Here is an 11503-nt window from a genome sequence, read left to right as displayed (position 1 = left end):
CTCCAAAATTTTGATGGTGTAGGAGATTTACTGCAGTAATGCCCTTGAATAGGTTTGAGGTCATGAGATCTATTCAGGATTGGCTTTAGGTAGGAGTGTGGGCAGTTCATTTATGGTAACAGGCCACAAGCAGAGAAGGTGGGTGCAAGTGTAGAGGTTAGGTAGATGTGGTGGGAGTCTGAAAATTTTTTTCTGATTGCTTCCATTTTTCTCAGTGAAGTAGGAAGCAACTGAGAGAGAGAATGAGGGAGGAGTGATTGGGGTTGAGGTGTGAAAATAGTGTCAAACAGTTGCCTGTGTGAGTGAATAAGTTAGAAATGTGTCAAACACTAAGGACTGATGATAAATCCGAGGCTTAGAGAAGCAGAGATTCTAAACCTGGACCTACAGATCATAGAATTCAGGGAATTTGTGAACTTGGAAGGGAAAAAATTACTTATTTATTTATTTTTGAGGCAGGTGTCCCTCTGTTGCCCAGGCTGGAGTGCAGGGGCACAATCATAGTTCACTGCATCCTTGAACTCCTGGGCTTAAGCAGTCCACCCGCCTCAGCCTCCTTCACAGCTCTAACTACCGGAGTGTGCCACCATACCTAGCAAATTTTTAAAATTTTTTGTAGAGACAGGATCTTGCCATGTTGCCCAGGCTGGTCTCAAACTCCTGGCCTCAAGTGATCCTCCTACCTCAGCCTCCCAAAGTGCTGAGATTACATGCATGAGTCACCATGCCCAGCCAAAATTACATCTGTATTTTCACTAACCTTTAACAGAAATTTAGCATCTCCTTTAATTATGAATGTACCAGCAACAAATCACTGGTACTGGCAGTAACTGCAATGTTCTTTTTTTTTCTTTTCTTTTTTTTTTTTTTTGAGACGGAGTCTCGCTCTGTCGCCCAGGCTGGAGTGCAGTGGCCAGATTTCAGCTCACTTCAAGCTCCGCCTCCCGGGTTTACGCCATTCTCCTGCCTCAGCCTCCCGAGTAGCTGGGACTACAAGCGCCCGCCACCTTGCCCGGCTAGTTTTTTTTGTATTTTTTAGTAGAGATGGGGTTTCACCGTGTTAGCCAGGATGGTCTCGATCTCCTGACCTTGTGATCCGCCCGTCTCGGCCTCCCAAAGTGCTGGGATTACAGGCTTGAGCCACCGCGCCCGGCCGCAATGTTCTTACTAATAGAAATAATAGATATTTTCATTTTACATTACAAGTGTTGAAGATACATCTAAGGCCGGGCGCGGTGGCTCAAGCCTGTAATCCCAGCACTTTGGGAGGCCGAGACGGGCGGATCACGAGGTCAGGAGATCGAGACCATCCTGGCTAACACGGTGAAACCCCGTCTCTACTAAAAATACAAAAACTAGCCGGGCGAGATGGCGGGCGCCTGTAGTCCCAGCTACTGGGGAGGCTGAGGCAGGAGAATGGCGTAAACCCGGAAGGCGGAGCTTGCAGTGAGCTGAGATCCGGCCACTGCACTCCAGCCTGGGCGACAGAGTGAGACTCCGCCTCAAAAAAAAAAAAAAAAAAAAAAAGGCCGGGCGCGGTGGCTCAAGCCTGTAATCCCAGCACTTTGGGAGGCCGAGACGGGCGGATCACGAGGTCAGGAGATCGAGACCATCCTGGCTAACACGGTGAAACCCCGTCTCTACTAAAAATACAAAAAAAATTAGCCGGGCGAGGTGGCGGGCGCCTGTAATCCCAGCTACTCCGGAGGCTGAGGCAGGAGAATGGCGTAAACCCGGATGCGGAGCTTGCAGTGAGCTGAGACCCGGCCACTGCACTCCAGCCTGAGCGACAGAGCGAGACTCCGTCTCAAAAAAAAAAAAAAAAAAAAAAAAAGAAGATACATCTAAATATTGTTTGCATTCAGCACACTTTGTAATTATAATTGCTATTAGACTTACTGTTAGATCTTTAATGCATTGATAAAAATCAGTTACTACACCATAAACATTTTAATATTTTGATAATTATATGTGAATATGATTGTTTTCCTTTATGAACCCATGTGTTTTTTGCAAATTTAAAAAAATGTTTATTTATTTTCTTTTTTTGGAGACGGAGTTTGGCTCTTGTCAACCAGGTTGGAGTGCAATGGCACGATCTCAGCTCACTGCAACCTCCAAATCCCTAGTTCAAGGGATTCTCCTGCCTCAGACTCCCAAGTAGCTGGGACTACAGGCATGCGCCACCACACCCAGCTAATTTTTGTATTTTTAGTAGAGATGGGGTTTCACCGTGTTGGCCAGGATGGTCTCAATCTCCTGACCTTGTGATCCGCCCACCTTGGCCTCCCAAAGTGCTGGGATTAAAGGTGTGAGCCACTGTAGCTGGTGATCTTAACTGGTTTTTTTTTTTTTTTTTGAGACGTGGTCTCGCTCTGTCACCCAGGCTGGAATGCAGTAGAGCAATCTCAGCTCACTGCAGGCTCCGCCTCCTGGGTTCACGACATTCTCCTGCCTCAGCCTCTCAAGTAGCTGGGACTAAAAGCGCCTGTCACCACGCCCGGCTAATGTTTTGTATTTTTTTTTTTTTTTTTAGTAGAGACAGGGTTTCACCGTGTTAGCCAGGATGGTCTTGATCTCCTGATCTCGTAATCCAACCACCTCGGCCTCCCAAAGTGCTGGGATTACAGGGGTGAGCCACCGCACTCAGCGATCTTAACTGTTTTTAAATGTATGGTTCAGTAGTGTTAAGTACATTCATATCGCCCTGCAGCCAATCTCCAAAGCTCTTCATCTTGGAAAACTGAAACTCTATACCCATTTAACAATTCCCCATTTCCCCCTCCTCCCAGCTCCTAGCAACAACCACCCTTCTGCTTTCTGTTTCTGTGAATTTGACTACTGTAGATAACTCATACAGTAGTCTACCCTTATCTTCAGGGAAATTCCAAGGCCCTCAGTGGATGCCTGAAACTGCAGATAATACTAAACTCGAATGCTGACAATCAGAACATGTTTCTGTTCATGTCTCCCATCCACAAATGTAATGCCTTTTCCATCTTAATTAAGCACTTATGATGCACTGTGGCCATACCTTTTGCAGTTTGAGGTGCAACAGCAAAACTGGCATGAGTTTTTTTCTCTTTTTTTTTTCACAGTTCCACGAATAAGGGAGATTTATTCTTACCTGAAATCTTAGCAACCTCAGCACAAGATTTTTTTTTTACTTATTGAGAACTTCCACCTTTTCACTTAAAGGAAGCACTTTATGGCTTCTCTTTGGCAAAGCCAAATTGGCAGCACCACTACTCTTGCATTTTGGGCTCATTATTAAGTAAAATAAGGGTTGCTTACATACAAACACTGTGATGCGCTCTGATAACTGAGATGGCTACTAAGTGATTAGTGGGTGAGTGTTGCCTACAGTGTGGATACACTGGACAAAGGGAGGATTGCCATCCTGGGTGGGATGGAGAGGGAGGATATTTTATCACACTATTCAGAACAGCACTTAATTTAAAAGCTTATGAGTTGTTGGCTAGCCACGATGGCTCACTCCTGTGGTCCCAGAACTTTGGGAGGCCGAGGCAGGTGGATCATTTGAGGTCAGGAGTTCGAGACCAGCCTGGCCAACATAGTGAAATCCCATGTCTACTAAAAACAAAAAAATTAGCTGGGTGCGGTGACTAATTTTAGTCCCAGCTACTCAGGAGATTGAGGCAGGAGAATCACTTCAACCCAGGAGGCAGAGGTTTCAGTGAGCCGATATCGAGCGAGGTTCTGTCTCAAAAACAACAACAATAAAAAACTTATTGTTTATGTCTGCATTTTTCCTTCTTTTTTTTTTTTTTTTTTTTGAGACAAAGTCTCACTATGTTACCTAGGCTGGAGTGCAGTGGTACAATCCCGGCTCACTGAAACCTCTGCCTCCTGGGTTCAAACGATTCTCCTGCCTCAGCCTCCTGGGACTACAGGCATGCCACCATGCCTGGCTGATTTTGTATTTTCAATAGAGATGGGGTTTCACCATGTTGCCCAGGCTGGTCTCGAACTCCTGGACTTAAGTGATCCACCTGCCTCGGCCTCCCCAAGTGCTGAGATTACGGGTGTGAGCCACTGCACCTGGCTCTTCTTCTTCCTCTTCTTATTCTTCTTCTTCTTTTTCTGAGACACAGTTCACTTTCTCACATTGGCTGGAGTGCAGTGGCACGATCTCAGCTCACTGCAACCTCTGCCTCCTGGGTTCAAGTGATTCTGGTGCCTCAGCCTCCCGAGTACCTAGGATTACAGGCACACGCCACTGTACCCTGCTAATTTTTGTATTTTTAGTAGAGACGGGGTTTCACCATGTTGTCCAGGCTGACAACTGGTCAGATGTCCAGTTGAACTCCTGACCTCAGGTGATGCCCGCCTCGGCCTCCTGTAGTGCTAGGATTACAAGCGTGAGCCACCACGCCTGGCCCTACTTCTATTTTTAAAATGAGGATTTAACTCTCATCTGCCCCCAAAATATGCATGTACTTTCTCTCTCCTTCCTCCTAATGTAGTAACGTTATTTTTGTTATATCAATATTGAATGTTTCTATTATTAGGAGTATGTAAATGTTACTTGCAAGCTGTGACACTTAGAGTTCACATTTTCTTTCTTGCATATTCCTCTACACGAATTAATAATTATGCATTTTTTTTGTTTGCTTTGTTACCTATGTACTTATTACCAATTGATTCTCATACCCTCTTCTAGGAGTATAACTCTCCTCTCAGTATAACCAAATACAATCAGATAATTTATCAATTTTATCAGTTTCCATTTTTTCTTAGATACATGGCTCCGGCCGGGCGCGGTGGCTCAAGCCTGTAATCCCAGTACTTTGGGAGGCCAAGGCGGGCGGATCACGAGGTCAGGAGATCGAGACCATCCTGGCTAACACGGTGAAACCCCGTCTCTACTAAAAAAAATACAAAAAGCTAGCCGGGCGAGGTGGCGGGCGCCTGTAGTCCCAGCTACTCCGGAGGCTGAGGCAGGAGAATGGCGTGAACCCGGGAGGCGGAGCTTGCAGTGAGCTGAGATCCGGCCACTGCACTCCAGCCCGGGCGACAGAGCGAGACTCCGTCTCAAAAAAAAAAAAAAAAAAAAAAAAAAAAAAAAAAAGATACATGGCTCCAAAGCCCTCCATACTCCTGCTCCAATCTGAAATGATTGTTCTCTTTTTTTTTTTTTTTTTTGAGACGAAGTCTTGCTCTGTCACCCAGGCTGGAGTGCAGTGGCAGGATCTCGGCTCACTGCGAGCTCCGCCTCCCGGGTTCACGCCATTCTCCTGCCTCAGCCTCCCGAGTAGCTGGGACTACAGGCACCCGCCACCTCGCCCAGCTAGTTTTTTGTATTTCTAGTAGAGACGGAGTTTCACCGTGTTAGCCAGGATGGTCTCGATCTCCTGACCTCGTGATCCGCCTGTCTCGGCCTCCCAAAGTGCTGGGATTACAGGCTTGAGCCACCGCGCCCGGCCTGAAACAATTGTTCTCTAAGTCGGATGCAAAGCTATTATCCTGGGATCTCCCTTCAACCTCAGCTGGAGGATTTCCTTCACTTACTGTGTCAGATACACTTTTTCCTGGATCCTATAACTTTTTTCTTGTCTTACTCCCTCATTTTGGTGCAAAGCCTCAAAGGATTTATTTACCATGCATTCTTTTCAGGAAGCTTTTGGACAAATCCTTTGAGACTTTGCATATCTTTATTTTATCCTCATAACTTTTTTTTTTGAAATGGAGTCTTCACTCTGTCACCGGGCTGGAGTACAGTGGCATGATCTTGGCTCACTGCAACCTCTGCCTGCTGGGTTCAAGCCATTCTCGTGCCTCAGCCTCCTGAGTAGCTGGGATTACAGGCATGTACCACCACACCTGGCTTTGTTTTTTTGTTTTTTTGCTTTTTGAGAAGGAGTCTCACTCTATCACCAGGCTGGAGTGCAGTGGCACGATCTCGGCTCACTGCAATCTCCGCCTCCCAGGTTCAAGTCATTCTCCTGCCTCAGCCTCCTGAGTATGTGGGATTACAGGCACGCGCCACCACACCCAGCTAATTTTTGTATTTTTTTTAGTAGAGACAGGGTTTCACCACATTGGCCAGATGGTCTCAATCTCCTGACCTCATGATCTGCCCACCTTGGCATCCCAAAGTGCTGGGATTACAGGCATGAGCCACCATGCCTGGCCAACATTTTTTTTTTTTTTTTTTTTTGAGACAGTCTCACTCTGTTGCCCAGGCTGGAGTGCAGTGGCACAATCTTGGCTCACTGCAACCTCTGTCTTCTGGGTTCAAGCAATTCTTGTGCCTCAGCCTCCTGAGTAGCTGGGACCACAGGCATGAGCCACCACGCCTTGCTAATTTTCATATATTCTTTTAGTAGAGATGGGGCTTCGTTATGGTGGCCAGGCTGGTCTCAAACTCCTGGCCTCAAGTGATCCACTGGCCTCGGCCTCCTAAAGTGGTGGGATTACAGGCATGAGCCACCATGCCCGGCTTCATAATTTTTTTTTTAAGAGACAGAATTTTGTCCTGTTGCTCAGGCTAGAGTGCAGTGGCGCAATCATAGCTCACTGCAGCCTCAATCTCCTTGGCTCAAGAAATCCTCCCACCTCAGCCTCCCAAGTAGCTGGGACTACAGGTGCCCACCACCACATCTAGCTAAGTTTTTTTTTTTTGAAATGGAGTCTTCCTCTGTTGCCTAGGCTGGAGTGTGGTGACGTGATCTTGGCTCACTGAAACCTCCACCTCCTGGGTTCAAGTAATTCTCCTGCCTCAGCCTTCCCGAGTAGGTGGGACTACAGGCGCGTGCTACCACGCCCAGCTATATACATATATATATTTTTAAAATATATGGCTAATTTTTTAAAGTTTTGTAGAGATGGGTCTCCCTGTGTTGCCCAAGCTGGTCTCAAAGTCTTGGCCTCAAGTGATTGAGGTTTCTCTAAGTGTTGGGATTTCAGGCATAAACAACTGAGTCCAGCCTATTCTCATACTTAATTGATAGCTTGGCTTGGTGAAAAAGTGTAGGTTAATTATTTTTCTTTGGGTATTTGATAACATTGCCCCATTGTCTTCTTGTTTCCAGTGTTGCTGCTGACAAGTCTGTGGCCATTCTGATTCTTCATCCTTTGTATATGAACTATTTTTTATGTCAGAAGCCATTAGGCTCTTTTTGGTTCCGATACTCTGATGTGTGGTGATATAGAGCTTTTCTCATTTCTTGGGCTAGGCACTCTGTGACCTCCCTCTATTTTTGTTTTATTTATTTACTTATTTATTTTTTATTTATTTACTTTTTTGAGACAGAGTCTCACTCTGTCGACCAAGTTGGAGTGCAATGACGCAATCTTGGCTCACTGCAACCTCCACCGACTGGGTTCAAGTGATTTACCCGCCTCAGCCGCCCAAGTAGCTGGGACTACAGGTGTGCACCACCACACCCAGCTAATTTTTGTATTTTTAGTAGAGACGAGGGTTTGCCATGTTGGCCAGGCTGGTATTGAACTCATGACCTCAGGTGATCTGCCCACATCAGCCTCCCAAAGTGCTGGGATTCCAGGTATGAGCCATCATGCCCAGCCCTTATTTAGTTTATATATATATATATATATATGTATTTTTTTTTTTTTTTGAGACAGAGTCTCACTCTGCTGCCCAGGCTGGAGTGCAGTGGCGCGATCTTGGCTCACTGAAACCTCCATCTCCTAGGTTCAAGCTATTCTCCTGCCTCAGCCTCCCAAGTAGTTGGGATTACCAGTGCCTGCCGCCATACCCAGCTAATTTTTGTATTTTTAGTAGAGACGAGGTTTCACCATGTTGGCCAGGCTGGTCTCCAACTTCTGGCCTCAAATGATCTGCCCGCCTCGGCCTCCCAAAGTACTGGGATTACAGGCATGATCCACTGCGCCCAGCCTGAATGTTTCTTTCTTTCTTTTATTTTTTCCTCTTTTTTAGAGACATAGTCTGCTCTGTTACCCATGCTGGAGTATGGTGGGGAGATCACGACTCACTGCAACTTCGAATTCCTGGGTTCAGGCAATCCTCCCATCTCAGCCTCCTGAGTAGCTAGAACTACAGGTGCATACCACCACTCCTGGCTGTTTTTTGAATATCTGTTTTTATAAACTCCCTGTTGTTGTTCAATATCCTCTCTCTCAAAGAATGCTATTAATAGTCCTGTGTCTCTGATTTTCTTGTGGTCTTGAAATTGAATTGTTTCTGTATCCTCAGGCTACAGTGCAGTGGCTTGATCTCGGCTCACTGCAACCTCTGCCTCCCGGGTTTAAGCAATTCTTGCGCCTCAGTCTCCCAAGTAGCTGGAATTACACGTGCATGCCACCGCACCCCACTAAAACAATTTTTGTATTTTTAGTAGGGACTGGATTTCACTATGTTGGCCAGGCTGGTCTTATACTCCTAACCTCAAGTGATCTGCCCGTCTCGGCCTCCCAGTGCCTGGATTATAGGCATGAGCCACCATGCCCAGCTGTGAGACTGAATTTTCTGTTTGTGTTTTTTTGGGGTCTATTTTTATGTTAGGACTGTTTTCTCCAATGCTTGGTGATCCTAGGCTCTATATTCATCTCTACAAGCAAGGTACTAAAAAGCTGGTTGACGTTTGGTATGCATGGAAAGAGCTGGTTGCACTTCAAGGTAATCTGACTGGACCATTTCATTATATAAGGCCTAAATTCATCTAATTATCAAGCTTATCCCCCTCTCAGGGACTAGGTATATGCTGTTTCTCTTGTCTGTGTTTGATTAAAATGTATGTGGGGCCGGGCGCGGTGGCTCAAGCCTGTAATCCCAGCACTTTGGGAGGCCGAGACGGGCGGATCACAAGGTCAAGAGATCGAGACCATCCTGGCTAACCCGGTGAAACCCCGTCTCTACTAAAAAAATACAAAAAAAACTAGCCGGGCGAGGTGGCGGGTGCCTATAGTCCCAGCTACTCGGGAGGCTGAGGCAGGAGAATGGCATGAACCCGGGAGGTGGAGCTTGCAGTGAGCTGAGATCCGGCCACTGCACTCCAGTTTGGGCTACAGAGCGAGACTCTGTCTCAAAAAAAAATAAAATAAAATAAAATAAAATGTATTTGGCTGAAGTAACAGAAACCTGACTCAAGGTAGCTTAAACCAACAAAACAATGTGGTAGTTCCCACATCAGGAAACTCAGTGTAGAACAAATGTTTCAGTTGAGGTATCCAGTGGTCCAACAGCATGACTAAGTACCAAGAATCTTTCTGCTACTCATTTGCTTCAACCTAAGGGTGGCTCTCTTCTACGTGATAGACTAGAGCTGCTAGGAGCAGTATGGGCTATGTGTTTCCTCATTCATGTCAATGGGAAACAGCATCGTCACCACCCTAGCAATGGAAAAAAAGTCCTTCTCTTTTGTCTGATCAGGCTAATTTAGGCCACATGCTCACTCCTGAACCAATAACTGTTACCAGGTGAATACCACAAAATAATGTGATTAGGCTAAGTTCCTAAACCAATCAATATTAAAAGGGATTAGTTTACTTTGATTGACTTAGCCATTCAGTACCACACTTGGAGTATAGGCTGAAGGGGAAGAATTTCGTTTTGTTTTGTTTTGTTTTTGAGACAGAGTTTCATTCTTGTTGCCCGGGCTGGAGTGCAATGGTACGATCTTGGCTCACTGCAACCTCTGCCTCCTGGGCTCAAGTGATTCTCCTGCCTCAGCCTCCAGAGTAGCTGGGATTACAGGCATGCACTACCATGCCCGGCTAATTTTGTATTTTTAGTAGAGATGGGGGGATTTCACCATGTTGGTCAGGCTGGTCTTGAACCCCTGACCTCAGGTAGTCTTGCCCACCTCGGCCTCCCAAAATGCTGGGATTACAGGCCTGAGCCACCTTGACCAACCAGAATTTTTTTTTTTTTTTTTCTGAGACAGGCTCTTGCTCTGTTGCCCAGGCTGGAGTGCCGTGGTAATGATGACAGCTCACTGCAGCCTCAACCTCCTGGGCTCAAGCCATCCTCCCACCTCAGACCCTCGAGTAGCTGGGACTATAGGCACACACCACCATACCTGGCTAGATTTTTAGTTTTTTAAAAATTGTTTTTATTTTATTTATTTATTTTTTTGAGATGGTATCTCACTCTATTGCCCAGGCTGGAGTGCAGTGGTGCGATCTTGGCTTACTGCAACCTCCTCTTCCCAGGTGCAAGCAATTCTCTAGCCTCAGCCTCCTGAGTAGCTGGGATTACAGGTATGTGCACCATGCCTGGCTAATTTTTGTATTTTTAGTAGAGATGGGTTTTCACCCTGTTGGCCAAGCTGGTCTTGAACTCCTGACCTCAAGTGATCTGCCTGCCTAGACCTCCCAAAGTGCTGGGATTACAGGCACGAGCCACCACGCCCAGCCTAATTTTTTAATTTTTTGTAGAGACAGGGTCTCACTATATTGCCTAAGCTTGTCTCAGACTCCTGGACTCAAGGGATCCTCCCGCTCGGCCTCCCAAAGTGCTGAGATTACAGGTGTGAGCCACCGTGTCCAGCAGAGAATTTCTCAAAATTGCATTGCTCTTCAGTGATAAAGGAGGGATGGTAGGAATATTAGGGGTTCAGCTGCACAAACCAATGATATATAGTTTACAGTTATTATTGGGTTTTTTTTGTTTTTGTGTTTTATGAGATGGAGTCTCGCTCTGTCGCCCAGGCTGGAGTCCAGTGGAACAATCTCAGCTCACTGCAACCTCTGCCTCCCGGGTTCAAGCTATTCTCCTGCCTCAGCCTCCCGAGTAGCTGGGACTACAGGCATGTGCCACCATGCACAGCTAATTTTTTTTGTATTTTTAGTAGATACGGGGTTTCTTTTTCTTTCTTTTTTCTTTTTTTTTTGAGACGGAGTCTCGCTCTGTCACCCAGGCTGGAGTGCAGTGGCCGGGTCTCAGCTCACTGCAAGCTCCGCCTCCCGGGTTTACGCCATTCTCCTGCCTCAGCCTCCCAAGTAGCTGGGATTACAGGCGCCCGCCACCTCGCCCGGCTAGTTTTTTGTATTTTTTTAGTAGAGACGGGGTTTCACCATGTTAGCCAGGATGGTCTCGATCTCCTGACCTTGTGATCCACCCGTCTCGGCCTCCCAAAGTGCTGGAATTACAGGCCTGAGCCACCGCGCCCGGCCGAATGCCTGGCTAATTTTTGTTTTTTTAAAGTAGAGATGGGGTTTTGCCATGTTAGCCAGGCTGCTCTCATACTTCTGACCTCAGGTGATCCACCTGCCTCGGCCTCCCAAAGTGCTGGGGGATTACAGGCGTGAGCCACTGCGCCGGCCGATGTTCTCAAAGAGAAACAAAGGTGTAAGGAAAAAGAATAATAGGAGAACCACTTCTCAGGTAATATTTATTTATTTGTTTGTTTTTTGAGACAGGGTCTCACTCTGTCAACCAGGCTGGAGTGCAGTGGCGTCATCATAGCTCACTGCAGCCTCCATGAGGTAACATTTAAACTGAGAGCTAAAGCCTGTTGCCTGTGATAGTCTCCTGACTGGTCTTATCATGCTGTAA

Source organism: Trachypithecus francoisi, unplaced genomic scaffold, assembly GCF_009764315.1.
Source record: "Trachypithecus francoisi isolate TF-2019V2 unplaced genomic scaffold, Tfra_2.0 Lachesis_group3, whole genome shotgun sequence".
Classification (NCBI taxonomy): domain Eukaryota; kingdom Metazoa; phylum Chordata; class Mammalia; order Primates; family Cercopithecidae; genus Trachypithecus; species Trachypithecus francoisi.
This window is presented reverse-complemented; position numbering follows the sequence as displayed.